We start from the raw sequence: 13,858 nt of genomic DNA on the forward strand, positions 1-13,858 counted from the left end.
ACTGATAGTTTTGGCAGAGAAGAGTCCATCTTGATCTTTACATAATGTAGATTATATTGTTTTCTTTGACACATGAAGATTACCTTTAGACAGATAGTGTTCCGAGTGTCGATGTATAGCAGGGTTGTTCCCAGACAAAACTCAGGATCGTCGGTAACAGCAACAAACTGATTTATTTTCACGCAGTTGACTTCTCGAATATACAGCGCCAAGCTTCTTTACACTTCTCTGTTTTTTTTTTTAATGAAACTATCGCTCTTATATACATAAAGCACAAGGATCTAGAGACCTCTCTAAAGAACTAAATTTAGTAGATTAACACGGTTTCTAAATCTGAGTAATTACATAAGAAATAGAATGTTCCAGAATGTTCTTATACAAGAAGGTCGCGTCTGGATGGCTTCGGGTTTTAGATTCTTCTATAGGACTTAACTTAGACAATTTTTTGTAACAAATCGTAAAAGTTTACCGACGTACAAGTCGAACTTGAAATCGTAAAGCAAACTTTGATCGTGTGAGAAATCATGTAGCAAAAGTAATATCCTTGCTCTGTATCTATTGGTTTCCTTTTTTTTGTTTGTGAAATTTGAAATCGTTTGACATCTAAATAATACAAGTGCCATAGGCTAATCTACAGTAGGAAACATACGTATCCTAATGAACTGTCATTATTTGTACATGTTACCCGACAGGCGGCTCAAGCTCCGGCTGTGAGATGATTATCTTACGAAATAACAGTCATGGCGATATTATATGAGTTTGTATGGGTATATTCAAGACCGCCCTAAGGGATAAAAAAATATCTCAAATTCTCACAAAAGATACTGTAGAAAACCTCGAAATAGATAAGTCGCCGAAATGGGTTCCCTTCAACGTAGTAAGCGGTCAGATAACAAGCAATGCACCGTGGAAGTAAGATGAAGTATTTTTTGTGAGAATTTGACTTACAAACCAACTTGCAACAGGTTGGGAAAATGATTTACCAATTTTTTTTTTTATAGATAGTTTTTTTCTTATTATATATTATTAGACCGTCCACTTAAGATTTGAAATTCCAACCACACGCTAATTTTGCAATATAAAAATTCAGAGATGCCGTTCTAGTATTTGAAATTCTGAATAAAAACACTCCGAGTCAATTAAACCCCTGGCACTGCATTTTATTGAAAACAAAGAGTTTTCCATTAAAAATTATATTAAATACTGTCAGGTCTGCATAAAAGAGTAGAGATATATCAACGCAACTCTAATTGGTCTGAAGATTTCGTAAGGGATATAACGCCAGTCCATTATGTGTATTGAGATTATAATTTTCCATGGCGTTCATTATGAAAAGGTTTTACTCTGACAATCGCTAAATTTACAGCTTGTTGAAGTGCGTGGCTAGTAAATCAATTATTTCCGACCTTCCGAGATACGCGATGTTGTCACAAATGTATTGAATTCGTAAATCCTCGATAAGGACCTACTTGGACATTAAGGTAAAGTACAATTCAAAATTACATTTTATGTTTGTGGTATATTTTGGATGTCTGTTTACAATCAAGTCTTTAAACAATAAGTAACGGTTTGTTCTAACAAATTGAAGTACGGAAATTGCAAATTGCAATTACAATTTTTCTTTCTGGAACTTAATGTCCAGAAGCATGAATTTTACGCCCGTGGAAACTGACGTTTTGGGGAAAATTGCAGCCGAAAACAGAAAGGAAAATCCATCATGTTGACCGATTCAGCCCAGACTGTGATCGTTTTGATGTTTTCTGTGTTGGTAATCACAGATATCGTTGGAAACACTCTGGTTTGTATTGTTATGATTAAAAATCAAGACATGAGGTGAGTCAGTATGGGGAAGTTTGAACTTCTTTTCCCTCCTTCGAACTCAGACCAATTTTCTTTTAAATGCGTTTCTTTGCGATCAATCGAACTTCCTACAGACCAAGCTGTGTTTTATACCCTGGATGGATCCAGTTACAGGTGTTTTAGAAGATTGAAGCAGTGAACGAGAAAGAAAAAACACTTCAAACGACTTCTGTCTGTGTACTATTGATAACCTAAAAATATATTTACTCTCGAGTTGACTATAAAAGCCGTCTTCTCAGCTTGTTTGTTTCATTTCTGTATTGCTATCAAGTCTGGAAGTAGGGAATCACTTTAAGAGGATGAGGTGATATCTAATATACGTTTATCTTGATTATAAATCACCTCTGAAGGATCGAATATATATCAGAATTGTAAGAGAGGCATTAGTTCTAAGCGCTGTTAAAACCAACTGCAAAATAGTTTCTATGTCTTTTTGAAAAGATGGAAGATTTGTTATGTTCTTTTGCTTTATTTTGGGATTTGAAAATATAATTTGTGACATGTGAAGTTTAGAGAAAGAGAGGAACTTGAAACTTTGAAGTAAGATAAAAAGACACTTTATTTCTAGGACACCTATAAACTATTTGCTGGTCAATTTGGCTTTTGCTGATATCATGGTAGCGCTGTTTATAGCGCCACAGTTTGTTCTGATCCACACTTTCCAGCATCCTGACGGAATTGTAGGATGATTCCTGTGTAAATTCTTGACCGGGGGAAACTTGATGTGGACAGGAGCAACTGCATCTGCGTTTAGCTTATAGTTGCTATTGCATTTGAGCGTTACTTCGCTGTAATGTATCCTTACAGCAACGCAGGGAAACTGACACATGGAAAACTTAAGGTGAGTATGCTGTTTTCTGTTTAAGAAAATTTATAATTAAGAGCGATTCATTTCCTGCACCAAGATAAAACCTTCAGCTTTTAAATTCCTGTCTTGAAAAAGAATGCAAATTCCAATCCGTTTACTCTGTTTCTTTGTTTTAAACCTTCAAATAAAATAAAAAAGGAGTCAAGCCGCTCAAAGAGGCATAGGAAAAACTAATCTTCATCTTCGCCATCACTCTCGCACCTAATGACGTAAAGTTTGACGATAAAGAACTTTGCACGTAGTCATAGAGGTCGTCGGACTCTGTTTGATCTATTGTTTGTCTGATAAGAGGCTCAAAATCAATCAGTTGGCGTCCATAATTATTCAGCGCCATGTTTGTTACGCTAAAAAAAGAGAAAGTTGATATTCTTCAGTTGTGTCTCTGTTTTCGTGAAAAACAAGAGCAAACCAAGAATATTTTAAAGGGAGGTGGCCCACCTCCCCTTAAAATATTCTTGGATCTGCTTCTATGGATCTCAGAGATCCAAGATTTGTCTCAGAAAAAAAAGCATATTTTGTTTTTCATGTCAAAGCTTAAATAAGGTGAAAAATATTTCAAGATAAGTAAATTTTTCGTAATTCTTATCAAGTGGTTATACCTGTCGTTGCAAGAGTTTTAGTGTCCGACAAGTAATAAAAAAAGCACAAGTCACTAGTGCCACCACTGTAAAACGCTCAATAAAGCTTGGTTTGAAACCTTTCTACAGGTTATAATCCCTGTTCTTTGGATTTCTGTTTTGATTTTAAACACACCTCTCTTTTTGATGTCCCACTTCGATAAAGAAAACGAATTTTGTACGGAGCACTGGCCTGAGGAATGGATGCCCAAGGCTTTTAGTGTAGCTTGGTTTGTGCTGCTTGGAGCTCTGCCGATGTTGATCATGGTAGGGCTGTACTCTAAAGTTGTCTATTCTCTGTGGATCAAAGGTGAAGAGCGTGTTAGTGGAACTCAACAGGTAACTAAAATACAACGCATTGAATTGATACCGTATCAAGTTTTTCTCCAAATATCATTACTCAAAGCTAGTCTGTGAGTGAAGGTATTTGAGCAAAATGTTTTCTTTTTTTTCTGTTTTTGTCGACGAACTAGATTCAGTAGACCAAGGTCATAAGATTTTTAAATCAAGTGCCATTTAAAAATTGGCAGTGCTCACTTGATGAAGGAAGATAAAAGAAAAACACGATTACTTCGCAAAGGTTGCGGAGCAATTACTCCGAACAGGCTTTGAAAACTCTTTATATTAGCTAATCGTTTGTAATGGTTAACAATAGCCTGAAATCGCCCTCGAGTAACCTCGAGAGGAAACCCGAAACCAATTACGAACATGTTATGATCAAGAGGAAGTATGGCGCCACCAGGAATGGTAACCATACATAGTTATGAAAACTATTATGATTGGCTTAGTTCCCTGGGGGGGGATAACTTCTGAAGAGAAAGACTTTTTTTTAGCGACTAATCTTCCCAGGAGCTCCTCAAAGTGAAACTGGATCCTATTGTCAAAATCAAAGCATCAATCGAATTTGAAATATTGTTTTGCAATTTTTTGCTTTAGGGTGTCTTGAGAGTGCGTAAGCACGTCACAAAAATGGTCGTTGCAGTAAGCATCATTTACGGACTCTGTTGGACTCCAGACCTCGTCATCTATGCCATGATACACTTCGGCTCCAAGCATAGCCTTGGTGACGCAGCTGATGTCATTTCCATTGTTTTAGTGGTGTGTAACTCAACGGTTAATCCTTTTATTTACGCCTATGTGAACAGTCGCTTCAGGAAGCATATTAAGGCTCTGTTGAGTTGCCATAGTAGTGGTGCTGACAGACACAGAGTTCATGCCATGGGAAGAGGCAATGAGACCTCGAGAATAGAAGGGATAAATACTTCGACCATCTAGGAAGATGCTAAGTCTTTGAGCCAACACGGAGTTACTCTGATCTGCTCTATATGTCAAAAACAGATCACTAGCGTGGATCTAACAAGAGAAAAGCTATTTTAGACTGAAGATTTAATCAAAGATCTTTCTCGGGGATGTCCAGTCAATTGAAATGTCACTTGGGGTCAGCATTAAAATTATCCGAGATCTCGTGGAACCGGAATATCTGGAATATGTTTACATGCCACGGGACCAGGATAAACCTTCGATGAAACACTGGATCAAGTCCATTACTGGACATGGACTTGATTCATGTCGAAGTTGCGTTCAAAAATGGCGCGTTTTGAGCGAGCGAGCCATTGTCTTCATCCTAGCCCTGAATAGCAATAAACGTGTCAAACTAAACAATACCCATTGTTGAAACTTTTCGCTTGTAAAATTATTCACAATTGCTGTGAATCAGATGTCAAACCTTCGCTTTACAGATCATGACGGCGTGCATCGACCAGCAAGCTGTTAGTGATTGGGAGCCCTTTTCAGAGCTCACTGAATCCCCAATCGCACTGCAATCTGTATGCGATCGGGAGCTGATGATCAGTTCCAGTCCAGGGATAGCACGAGCATAAATAGCTCGATAGAAACTGTGGTCCTAAAATAGCGAGTTAGTTCGTATGCTCTACTTCGTTCGCTATTTCCTTTTTCGATTCGAAAAAACTTACATTAGAGCGACTAAGAGACCTTATTTTGTACTTCACTTATGATGAGACAATCAAACCTAAGTGGGGAAAAATAGAAAATACCTGCTGTTTATCAAACTGTGGTAGACTTGATATGAAGCGAAATGCATATTGATTAAGTTTTAGCGAGACATGAAAAAGTAATTTTCTATGGTAGAAATCGAACCCAAATGGCCATCACAAATCCAACGCTCGAAATAGCCAGGTTCAAATATGCGCGCGCTAAGTGTGATATCAGAAGCAAGAGCTGAAACAATAAGTTACGAGAACGTTGTTTCTTAGCTTCACATTGACCCGTTGATGAACTAAGGCAGGAGGAAAGCGCGCGTTATCTTCGACCGATGAGAGCCTTCCCGTTTACGCTTTGCCGCCAATATTACAGATCTATGATATTTTCGCCACTGCAAGTAAATGTCGCGAGAACAATAGGCATTCTCTTCAATGGGTTGATGAAATAAAAATACTAGTTATCTTCCATAGTTTAAGAGTTTATGACAGTCGTTTTATTATGCGGGAGGTTAGTGAAGTAGCAAAAAAATTTACATACAAGAAAATAGAAGGTGAAGGCAAGCAGATGGACATTAAGGCAATTCCAAATAATATGCAAAAATACATGGCCTTCGTGCTGGGCAAGCATTCGATTTTTCTTGATAGCTTCCAGTTCATGGGCTCAAGTCTTCATAGATTAGCAAGCAGTCTCCCTGATGAAGCATTCAAGTAAACATCAAAATTCTTAAAATATGAAAAATTCAAACTTATGAAGCAAAAAGGTGTTTATCCATATGAATAGTTTTGGTAAGTTTGATGGAAAACTACCAGGAAAAAATGAGTTTTTACAGCATTCTTTAAAATGAGTACATATCTGATGAGCAATACAATCATGCTCAAAATGTGTGGCAGAGATTTAATCTCAAGACAATGGGTCAGTATCATGATCTTTATCTGAAATCTGATATTCTCTTACTCGCTGATGCATTTGAGAATTTCAGGGCGACCTGCTTGCGATATTATAATATTGATCCATGTCATTATTTTACATCTCCTGGGCTGTCTTGAGATGCTATGTTAAAAATGACTGATATAAAATTAGAACTGATGACTGACATTGACATGTTTCAATTCATCGAAAAAGGAATGCCAGGCGGTATCTCATATATTTTTTGACAGATATGGAAAGCAAACTATAAATATATGAAAAACTTCGATGAGAGGGCACCATCAATGTATGTCATGTATTTGGAAGCTAATAATCTCTATGGTTGAGCTGTGAGTCAGTATCTTCCAACCGTTGGTTTCAAACGATGAAATTAAATTCTACAAACTGTAGTGATTTATGCCAGTAAACGGTGGCGACAAGTAGGCACACCATGTTTATCTCATAATCGCTAGCAAGTAAATTTTGCCGGACTTTGAGTTCGTCTCAAGATAGAACAACACGAATACACAAGGAAATTTTTACAACAAATTTATAACCATCCTTTTGTCTTTTTTTTAAAGGTTGAAGCTCAATAGATCCTCTCATATCTGTCATTGCTAAAAATTGTCTTTGTTTTGATGCTACTATTCGACACAGGAAAAGTACGTCGGACAAAAATATTCACCAAAAAATAAATATTACTTTGCCAGCTTCAATAATGACAAGGGATTAAGTTAGATGATAAAACAAAGGATTATGGTGTCAGAAATACCAGAGGTCAATTATATTCGTTACAAAAATTGAAAGTAGGAGTGAAAGCAAATTTTGGGTGACTTGCCGCTGTTTGCCTGATGAAAGTGACATCAGCTCTTAAATGTGACGAGCAACTTCCTCGGGAAAGTTCCATGGATGAGTCATTGAGTAGACATTGATTAATTGGAGGGCAATAATGGAAAATCAGGAGGATTTACACCTTATATCTCTGTTTTCATCTCTGTTTCATTCCGTATGTGCTTTGTATTTTGCTCACAAGTTTTCTGAATGACAAGAAAAAAACTGAATAACACAGACCAAGAGCTGGAGACAAACAATATGAAATGGTGATGATGCATAGAGGATACTGTAACATGTGATTGATAAACAGCTAAAACTCGTCTTCCGTGCACCTGCACGTCTAAGCTAGAAAAAAAACGAACGCTATAGCTTGTGTCGATTTTTTGTTTCAAAAACGATGTTGTATTGAAGTCTCTTTTACTCCTTCCACCCTCTTCAAATACAGCCACCAGTACCGAACTTATGAAAACACGTTTTTATTCGCCTAAGGTCATTACATTCTCAAGGTAAACCAAACATATCAAATAATCAAAACGATCATAAAACTGGATAAATAAAAGACATAATAAAAACAATTTTGCTTTACAACGTATTCATGTAAAATCGGTTTGGAGGGCTTAGATGAAGAGAATACTAACTTAGAAACTGCGGCGAGAGAAAAGTACTAGTAGCCTGAAGGTAAATAACGAAGGCATACTTGTGAGATGATTGCAAACGACTATTGAAGTTGGAAGTACACGTGTAAAGAATCCCCCGAACAAAGGTGCGATTCACAAAAAATTCGCTAAAGTCCTTCGGTGTATTTAGAATTGACATTTGGTTTTTTGGTTTTTTGTAATAAATGTGTCTGGCTGAGAGTTTTGGCGGAGAAGAATCCATCTAAATTTTTACAGGATGTGGAGGATCTTGTTTTCTTTGACACATGAAGATTACCATTAGACTGATGGTGCGAGTTTTCCGATATACAAGTCGAACTTGACGTCGTAAAGCAAACTTTGATCGTGTGAGTAATCATGTAGCAAAAGTAATATCCTTGCTCTGTATCTATTGGTTTCCTTTTTTTTTTTTTACGAAATTTGAAGTCGAGTGATATCGAAATAATACAGGTGCAAAAAGCTAATCAACGGTAGGAAACATACGTATCCTAATGAACTGTCGGCTCGGGCGGCTCAAGCTCCAGCTATGAGATGATTATCTTACGAAATAACAGTCATGGCGTAATTATATGAGTTTGTATGGGAATATTTACGACAGCCTTAAGGGATTAAAAAATAAGTCAAATTCTCACAAAAGATACCGTAGAAAACCTCGAATGAGATAACCCGCTAAAATGGTTTCCCGTCCACGTTTTAAGCGGTAAAGCAATGCACTGTGGAATTAAGGTGAGGTATTTTTTGTGGGAATTTGACATATTTTTTTATTCCTTGGAGCGGTCGTAAATATTCCCATACAAACTCTTATAATTTCGCCATGACTGTTATTTCGTAAGATGATCATCTCACAGCTGTAGCTTGGGCAACCTTTGGTTACCCTGGCGCGTGATGGAACAGCACAGACTATTGGTGCTTCAAAATTTATAAAGCATTTACATCCTCTCGCGTTGCTGAGGTGTAGACTTCAGTTACTTATCATCCAGCCTATACTTATGCCAATACTTATGCTATATCTTGGTAGTTTGTTTTTGGAGTTTTCCCAGTGTCAGTTATGGTTATACTATCCTCGAGACAGAGTGGTGTACACCTTGTGGTCCATACAAAATACTCCTCTTGAACAAACCAACTTGCAACAAGTTGGAAAAATGATTCAAAATTACATTAAGTACCGTTAGGTCTGCATAAAGGAGTGGGGATATATCAACGCAACTCTTATTGGTCTAAAGATTTCGAAAGGGATATGACGCCTATTATGTGGATTAAGATCATAATTTTCCATGGCGTTCATTATAAATAGGGTTTTACTCTGACAATCACTAAATTTACAGCTTGTTGAAGTGCGTAGCTAGTGAATCAATTATTTCCGATCTTCCGAGATACGCGATGTTGTCATATACATGTATTGAATTCGTAAATCCTGAGTAAGGACCTACTTGGACGATAGGGTAAAGTGCAATTCAAAATTACATTTTATGTTTGTGGTATATTTTGGATGTCTGTTTACAATCAAGTCTTTAATCCGTAAGTAACGGTTTGTTCCAACAATTTGAAGTACGGAAATTGCAAATTGCAACCACAATTTTTCTTTCTGGAACTTAATGTACAAAAGCATGAATTTATGCCCGTAGGATATTGACGTTTTGGTGAAAATTGCAGCCGAAAAGAGAAGGAAAATCCATCATGTTGACTGATTCAGCCCAGACTGTGCTCGCTGTGGTGTTTACTGTGCTGATAATCACAGATATCGTCGGGAACACTCTGGTTTGTGTTGTTCTGATTTAAAACCAAGACATGAGGTGAGTCAGTACGAGGACGTTTCAGCTCCTTCTCACTCCTTCGAACTTACAGCAATTTTCTTTGAATGCGTTTCTTTGCGATCAGTCGAACTTCTTGGAGACCAAGCTGTTTTTCATTAACCTAGATCCTGTTAAATGTGTTTTCGAACAGTGAACGAGTAAGAAAAAAACATTTCAAACAACTTCAGTCTGTGTACTATTGATAACCTACAAATATATTTACGCTCGAGTTTAACATAAAAGCCGTCTTCTCAGCTTGTTTGTTTCATCTCTTTATTGTTATCAAGTCTCGAAGTAGGGAATCACTATTAGAGGAAATGGTGATATCCAATATACGTTTATCTTGATTATAAATTACCTCTGAAGGATCAAATATATATCTGTATTGTAAGAGAGGCATTTGTTCTAAACACTTTTAAAACCAACTGTAAAATAGTCTCTATATCTGTTTGAAAAGATGGAAGATATGTTGTGTTCCGTTGTTTTATTTTGGGATTTGAAAATGTAATTTGTGACATGTGAAGTTTAGAGACAGAGAGGAACTTGAAACTTTGAAGTAAGATTTAAAACACACTTTTATTTCTAGGACACCTATAAACTATTTGCTGGTCAATTTGGCTTTTGTTGATATCATGGTAGCGCTGTTTATAGCGCCACAGTTTGTTCTGATCCACACTTTCCAGCATCCTGACGGAGCTGTAGGATCATTCCTGTGCAAATTCTTGACCGGAGGAAACTTGATGTGGACAGGAGCAACTGCATCTGCATTTAGTCTGGTCGCTATTGCATTTGAGCGTTACTTTGCTGTAATGCCCCCTTACAGTAACACAAGGAAACTAACACATGGAAAACTTAAGGTGAGTATGCTGTTTTCTGTTTAAGAAAACCTATATAATTAAGACCGATTCATTTCCTGCACCAAGAAAAAACTTCAGCTTTCAGATTACTGTTTTGAAAAGGAAGACAAATTCAAATCCGTTTACTCTGTTTCTTTGTGTTCAATGTTCAAATAAAACAAACAAAGAGCCAAGCCACTCAAAAAGGCGTAGGAAAAACTAAACTTAATTTCCGCTATCACTCTTGCAGCTAATGACGAAACGATTGACGATATAGAACTTTGCACCTAGTCATAGAGGTCCTCGAACTCTGTTTGATCCGTTTTCTGTCTGATAAGAGGCTCAAAATCAATCAGTTAGTGCCCATAAAAATTCAGCGCCATGTTTCTTGAGCTAAAAAATAGAAAGTTGGTATTCTTCAAAAAAACAAGAGCAGATCCGAGAATATTTTTAAGGGAAGTGGCCCACCTCCCCTTAAAATATTCCTGGATCTGCTCCTATGGATCTCAGAGCTCCTAGATTTGTCTTAGTAATAAGAGCAGATTTTGTTCTTCATGTCACAGCCTAAATAAGGTGAGAAATATTCAAGACAAGGACTATTTTCATAACTCTTATTAAGAGGTAATAAACCACCTGTCGTTGCAAGAGTTTTGGTGTCCGACAAGTAGTAAAAAAGCACAAGTTGCTGGTGCTACCACTGTAAAACGCTCAATAAAGCTTGGTTTGAAACCTTTCTACAGGTTATAATCCCTGTTCTTTGGATTTCTGTTTTGATTTTAAACACACCTCTCTTTTTGACATCCTACTTCGATGAAGAAAACCAATTTTGTACGGAGCACTGGCCCGAGGAATGGATGCCCAAGGCTTTTAGTGTAGCTTGGTTTGTGCTGCTTGGAGCTCTGCCGATGTTGATCATGATAGGCCTGTACTCTAAAGTTGTCTATTCTCTGTGGATCAAAGGTGAAGAACGTGTTAGTGGAACTCAACAGGTAACTAAAATACAACGCATTGAATTGATACCGTATCAAGCTTTTCTCCAAATGTCATTACTCCAAGCCGGTCTGTGAGTGAAGTTACTTGAACAAAATGTTTTCTTTTTTCTTTTTTTTCCGACGAACTAGATTCAGTAGACCAAGGTCATAAGATTTTTAAATCAAGTGCCATTTAAAAATTGGCCGTGCTTACTTGATGGGGGAAGATAAAGGAAAAACATGATTACTTCGCGAAAAGTTGCGGAGCAATAACTTTGAACGTGCTTTGAAAACTCTTCACATTAGCTACTCGTTTGTAATGGTTAACAATAGCCTGAAAGCGCCCACGAGTAGTCTTGAGAGGAAAACCGAAAACCAATTACGAACATGTTATGATCAGGATAAAGTCTGGCGCCGCCAGGAATGGTAACCATACATAGTTATGAAAACTATTAGGATTGCCGAAGTTCTCTGGTAGAGCGCTGCACCGGTATCGCAGAGGTCATGGGTTCAAATCCCGTACGGGCCTGAATTTTTTTTTTCAGGTCCTATTTACAACTACTCGTTTCAGTAGTGTTCTTAGCTGCGAGGATCTCTTAATTTCATCTCTCCACCGCAGTGCAAATATGTGAATTTTCATATATCTAAAATCTTCTCTGGGGGTGATAACTACTGAAGAGAAAGACTGGGTTTTAGCAAGTAATCTTCCCAGAAGCTCCTCAAAGCGAAACTGGATCCTATTGTCAAAATCAAAGCATAAATTGAATTTGAAATGATGTTTTGAAATTTTTTGCTTTAGGGTGTCATAAGAGTGCGTAAGCACGTCACAAAAATGGTTGTTGCAGTTAGCATCATTTACGGACTCTGTTGGACTCCAGACCTCGTCATCTATGCCATGATACACTTCGGCTCCAAGCATAGCCTTGGTGACGCGGCTGACGTCATTTCCGTTTTTTTTTAGTGGTGTGTAACTCAACGGTTAATCCCTTTATTTACGCCCATGTGAACAGTCGCTTCAGGAAGCATATTAAGGCTTTGTTGAGTTGCCATGGTGGTGGTGCTGACAGAAACAGAGTTCATGCGATGGGAAGAGGCAATGATACCTCGAGAACAAGAGGGATTAATGCTTTGACCATCCAGGGAGATATTCAGCCTCTGAGCCGACACGGAGTTACTCTTAAAATTATCCGAGATTCTGTGGAACCGGGAGATCCGGAATAAGATTACACGCCATGGAACCAGAATAAACCTACGATAAAACACTGAATCAAGTCCATGTCCAGTAACACAGACCTAGAGCTGGAAATAAACAAGGTTAAATGATAATGATGCATACTGTAACATGTGATATAATTAACAGCTAAAACTAGTCTTCCGTTCACCCGCACGTCCGACCCGGATAAAACGAACGCTATCACTTTTGTCGATGTTTTATTTCAATAACGATTTTGTCTTTAAGTCTCTTTTACACCTTGTGCTCTCCTAAAATACGGCCACCTGTATGGAACTTATAAAAAGCACGTATTTACTCGGTTAAGGTCATTAGATTCTCAAGGTAAACCAAATATATCAAATAAATAAAACGATTACAAGACTGGATAAATAAACAGCATAATAAAAAACAATTTTTCTTTACAACGTATTCATGTAGAATCGGTTGAGAGGGCTTAGATGAAGAGAATACTGAGTTAGAAACTGCGGCGGGAGAAAAGTACGAGTAGCCTGAATGTAAAGAACGAAGGCATACTTGTGAGATGATTACAAACGACTCCTGACGTTGGAAGTGCACGACTAAAGAATCCCCAAAATGAAGTGCGATTCAAAAAAACATGCGCTAAGGTTCTTTGGTCTGTTTAGAACTGACAGCTCATTTCTTAGCTTTTTTGTGATAAATGTGCTTGACTGATAGTTTTGGCAAAGAAGAATCCATCTCAATTTTTACAGGATGTGGATTATCTCATTTTCTTTGACACATGAAGATTACCATTAGACTGATAGTACCACGTTTACCATTCACCGGCGGTAAGATAAGAAGCAGGGATATTTTTTGTATAAATTTGACTTACAGACCAACTCGGAACAGGCTGGAAAAATGACTCATGAAAATTATTTAAAGAAAATTTTTTTGTTATTATATTCTGTTAGACCGTTCAGTTAAGATTTGAAATTCCAACTAGACGCTAATTTTGCAATATAAAAATCCAGAGATGCCATTCTAGTATTTGAAATTCTGAATAAAAACATTCTGAGTCAATTAAACCCCTGGCACTGCATTTTCTTGAAAACAAAGAGTTTGCCATTAAAAATTATATTAAATACTATCAGGTCTGCATAAAAGGTAGAGATATATCAACGCAATTCTCATTGGTCAAGAGATTTCGTGTATTGAGATTATAATTTTCCAGGGCGTTCGTTATGAAAAGGTTTTACGCTGACAATCGCTATATTTACAGCTTGTTGAAGTGCGTAGCTATTAAATCAATTATTTCCAATCTTCCGAGAAACGCGATGTTGTC

At 37.3% G+C, this 13,858-nt stretch overlaps 2 pseudogenes across 2 annotated transcripts; both read left to right on the forward strand.

The window, feature by feature from the left end:
- Positions 1-1,576: 1,576 nt before the first annotated feature.
- LOC149039352 (QRFP-like peptide receptor) lies at positions 1,577-5,414 on the forward strand (annotated as a pseudogene). The gene is made up of 4 exons (XR_016180563.1): positions 1,577-1,833; positions 2,429-2,701; positions 3,436-3,684; positions 4,282-5,414. The product of XR_016180563.1 is annotated as a QRFP-like peptide receptor (transcript).
- Positions 5,415-7,960: 2,546 nt separating this feature from the next.
- LOC113684356 (pyroglutamylated RF-amide peptide receptor-like) lies at positions 7,961-12,678 on the forward strand (annotated as a pseudogene). The gene is made up of 4 exons (XR_016180564.1): positions 7,961-9,535; positions 10,122-10,392; positions 11,112-11,360; positions 12,142-12,678. The product of XR_016180564.1 is annotated as a pyroglutamylated RF-amide peptide receptor-like (transcript).
- Positions 12,679-13,858: the final 1,180 nt, after the last annotated feature.

Source organism: Pocillopora damicornis, chromosome 10 (assembly GCF_964200805.1).
Source record: "Pocillopora damicornis chromosome 10, jaPocDami1.2, whole genome shotgun sequence".
Taxonomy (NCBI): domain Eukaryota; kingdom Metazoa; phylum Cnidaria; class Anthozoa; order Scleractinia; family Pocilloporidae; genus Pocillopora; species Pocillopora damicornis.